General features: G+C 45.2%; 2 protein-coding genes across 5 annotated transcripts in view; one reads left to right on the plus strand and one right to left on the minus strand.

The window, feature by feature from the left end:
* Ints13 (integrator complex subunit 13) overlaps positions 1–1284 on the minus strand; it is a 31337-nt gene extending 30053 nt beyond the window's left edge. For all 4 annotated transcript variants that reach the window (XM_021164375.2, XM_029478408.1, XM_029478407.1 and 1 more), the window contains exon 1: positions 704–1284. The gene's annotated coding sequence lies outside the window, so the exon portion shown is untranslated. The remainder of the gene's footprint in view (positions 1–703) is intronic.
* A 58-nt stretch (positions 1285–1342) lies between these two features.
* Fgfr1op2 (FGFR1 oncogene partner 2) overlaps positions 1343–4219 on the plus strand; it is a 21792-nt gene continuing 18915 nt past the window's right edge. The window contains exon 1 of the mRNA XM_021164376.2: positions 1343–1616. The gene's annotated coding sequence lies outside the window, so the exon portion shown is untranslated. The remainder of the gene's footprint in view (positions 1617–4219) is intronic.

The raw sequence follows: 4219 nt of genomic DNA on the forward strand, positions 1-4219 counted from the left end.
AAAAAAAAAAAAAAAAAGTATATGCCACATCATACCATGCAGTCTATTTACCAAATGAAGTTAGTTCATACTTCTTTTTTTCTTTTACAAAGCACTTAAAATAGAAGAAAACATCTGTACACATTGTATTTGATTCTTATGCCTACAAATCACAGATCTAATTCCTCAAATGTATTTATGTTGATCCTTGTTAGGGGCTAAGGGAAATCAAGAGGAAAAGACTAACAGCAAAAGTACAACCCAAAATAGACACACATCTCCTAGGGTAACTGCATATTGCGTCTTTCTATGGCTTCAAACTCATCCTCTCCCTCCACTTGCAATACACTACAGTAATTCACCACGTAGACCAGAACAAGCAGATGCTATCCCATGCTGGCGAGGAGGAAACACTTCTAAAACTTTTTCTTATAAACACAGAACATGTGGTGCACTGCCCTGCTTCGCTCCTAAAATTTTACAGACCAAAAAAAAAAATTTTTTTTTAAATCTACATTCTAAAGCACATGGGAAACAGCAAGTGTTCAAGGTAACAAACCACCTTAGGGTCCCGCTATTACCTTCTGCTGCTCTGGAACGCACAGCCCCTCCCCGCCAAAGTCCCTGTCTGCAAACCTTCTGCACACACCTGACTGCAAGGGGGGTGGGGGGCGGCGAACGGGGTGAGTGGACAGGGAAGCCCTCGGCATCGAGGTTCGCTTACTTTCGTGCCTGGTCCTGCAGTGAACGAACGGAGGCTGAGGGAGAAGGCGGACGAGGGTGGGTGGGGAGTCGGCGCACAGTCGGTCTGGTACAATCTGCAGAAGACTGACTGCCCGGCTCATCTCCCAACACTCCGGCTGCTTAAACGCAGGGGCGCGCGCATGCGCGTGCAAGCACAAGCGCGCACTCGGACTCGCGCGTGCGCACGGCGCTCTCGCACAGCCCCGCCATCTTCCCTTCCCCTTAGAAGCCACCAGAGGCCGAACCGGAAGAGGGCGGAGCAAGTGAGGGAAAAAAAAAAAAAAAAGCCTTTAACGTTTGTTCCTAATCAACCGTAGGGAAGAACGGTCAGGACGACCCGAGAGATCCCCCAAAGTACTAAGCCACGGTCGGGACAAACCAGCCTCAGCTCTGGATAGGCAGAGCCTACCCACCCAACCTCCCCTCTCCGCCTTCAGTCCGGGCCAGTAGCCCCTCGGAAAACACGCGAGAGTGTGCGAGCGGCAGAGCAAAACCTTGAGAGGTGGGGCGAGGAAAGAAGCCCCGCCCCCTCCCCGTTCTCCAATCAACGGCCAGCCGTTTGCCAGGGGTGGGGCCTTCGGTAACCAGCGGTGGGAAGTCTCGCGAGGCTTGTCGCTCCGCGGCTGCGGGTCGCGGAGGTTCTGGTCCGCCCGGGATGGGGCCGAGACGAGTGGGTTGCCGGTCCGTCCCGCCGCTGTGTGAGCAGGGCTGTGCGTCCGCTTGCTGAGCAGGCGCAGCGAGGGCGCGGAGACCACTCCGTGGGCACTCCACCTCGCGGGTGGTCGTCGCCCCAGGGGGACTGAAGCGCAGTGGAATAACTAACACGCGTGGGCGAGCCTCTGAGCCGGGCTCCCTCTCTCCGTGCTCTCCCTGAGGTCCTGCTGGGAACTGAGGTACGGAAAGTTCCCTGAAAACCCTGGGCCTGCACGCCGCGGGACACCCCTTCCGGGTTTCCCTTCCTGCCACTCGGGAGCTCCGTGGGCGGTGGCCTGAGGGACTTGTCACTGTTGAGTTTACCTCAGCACACTTGACCGCGTTTGCGCCTGGGACTTAGCCACGGTCCTGAGGGAGCTGCTGGGATCGTTTGAGTCCCTCAGCGGCCTTCCAAATTCGGTTCCAAGTTGAAAAACTGGTTTTCTCCAGACAGATGTTTCAGAAGCTCCAAGTATGTGCATTCCACCATTTTCAAGAACAGTGCAGTTCTCTGCTTTCAGAGTGATGTGTGTGGACAGGATGCTTATTGGTGTGTGTGGTCTGCACGCATTCTTTCTTAATGCCATTCTAAGGTTTTCTTTGAAAGACACATGCTTTTTATATTGCTACCAGCATCTGTGTCTGCTCCTCAAAAGTGAGGACTCTCTTTTCTTCCCGTCCTCCTTTCCAGACACGGACCTCAGAACTGCCTACGGTTCTGTATTCCACTCACACTGCACCAGGTTTTTTGCTTCTTTCACTGTGGCTGTTACAGTTGCCCTTCCTCCACCCCAAACCGGTGTCCTCAGCTTTCCATACTTACTATGACATGCTTTCGCCTGAAACTTTTTCAAGTTCTAATTTAAGCATATCGATTCATCAGGGCTTTTTACCATCCTATCTCAAATCATATTTTACCTTTTCAGTGTCATCTTATTGCCACCCCTAGATCCTTTCTAAACACCACTGTGCCATGTGAGTCCATATAGTCTGCTAGAATGCTTGCTTTTCCTTATGTCTTATCATCAAAACCCAATTCATAGATTATTCTTTTTAGACTCCCTCGGGTGACATTGACAGTACAATGAACTCGGATAGCTCTTGACATAGTTTTGCAGTATTCATTAGGATGTATTATTTGTTCAATTACCTGTCTCTCCTGCCAGCTTGAACTTGAGTCTGGAATCATGTCTTATTCATATTTAAAATAAATGCTATCTCAGTGTTGGCACAGAGCAAGCTATATATATATACATACATACATACATACACACACACATACATACATACACGCACATATATATATTTATTTATTTATAATGTCATTCTAAAGAATTTGATATAAAAATTCTGTCTCTTAGAAGTCAGAATATTAGAACCTAAAGGAACTTTTTTATTTTAGGGTAAAGGCCCTTACTTACCTGCTTTGAAAATGAACAGCCATGTACTCCTAACACTTATGTAATTGTACTTTTGTTGTTAGTGATTGGAGATTGTATATAAAATCAAAAGCACATGCATGCACACACCCTATGCATTCAAATGACTCTATGTTAGTATCATGTTTGACAACTAGGATTTTATGTGATGCAAATGTTTTTGATAGTGCTCAGCATAAGAAAAATTTTACCGACTCTTGGCCATATGTTAGAAATAACTGGTTTGGGTTAGGTTAGTTCTTTTTTGGATTGTTAATTTGAACACACACACACACACAGCATAGCCACAATTTTAGGGAGCATATAAATTGGTCTTCATTCAATGTGCTCTTTCTCTCAAATTGTATTCCTTTCAACTTTAAGATCAGCCAGGCGGTGGTGGCACATGCCTTTAATCCCTGCACTTGTGAGACAGAGGCAGGTAGATTTCTGGGTTCGAGGCCAGCCTGGTCTACAGAGTGAGTTCCAGGACAGCCAGGGCTACACAGAGAAACCCTGTCTCGAAAAACAAAAACAAAACAAAACACAAACAAAAAAAGAACTGCTTTTCTTCATCAAGCTCCAAGTACATTAATTTTCAAGAAGAGTAGAAACTTTCTGTACTTTCAAATAGTGTATATGTCTGCACAAGATACTCATTTTTATGTGTTCTTTATATACATTCTTTATGTTTGTTTATGGGTTGTTGTTGTTGGAATCTGTACACAGTCCTGACTGTCCTAGAACTCACTTGATAGACCAGGCTGGCCTTAAGTTCACAGATAATCAATCACCTGGCTCTGCCTCCCTAGTGCTGAGAGTAAAAGTATGTACCACCATATTTGACTATATACATTCTTGATCTCTTAAAGTATTTCTCTGAATGACTTGAAACACATTTTTATTTTGCTATTTTCATGTGCCAGTTAATATATTACCTTTGTATTTACTAACACTAGAGGTACCCACCCGAGCAGTAACAATTTAAACTCCTGACATTTAAAAATACATCTGTCATATGTCACCATTTTTTTTAATCTCCAGAAATTCGGTAATTAGTAGATTTTGTTTATGAAAGGAACAAGAGTTACTTGAATTTTTTCGGATTTTTCCTTAACTAAAGCTAAAAAGTAACCAGCTGGCAGTTGCTGCTGTGGGTGGGTGGTGGTTTCTCTAAGGAGCAGCAGAACGTTCTGGACCATCTGTAAGAGTCTGACTGCAGATGTCTTAGTGGTCGAGTGGGTGAAAATGTGGCTAAAGCAGGAAGCAAAAGAAGAAAGGAAACTTGTTTCTTAAAGGTGTACCTTTGTAATTTGAGCCTACTTGTTTAAAATAATTTAAGTGTATTATGGCTAGTTAAGACAAGCACTGAGAAAATAAGCAAA

This window comes from Mus caroli, chromosome 6 (assembly GCF_900094665.2).
Source record: "Mus caroli chromosome 6, CAROLI_EIJ_v1.1, whole genome shotgun sequence".
In the NCBI taxonomy this organism is placed as follows: domain Eukaryota; kingdom Metazoa; phylum Chordata; class Mammalia; order Rodentia; family Muridae; genus Mus; species Mus caroli.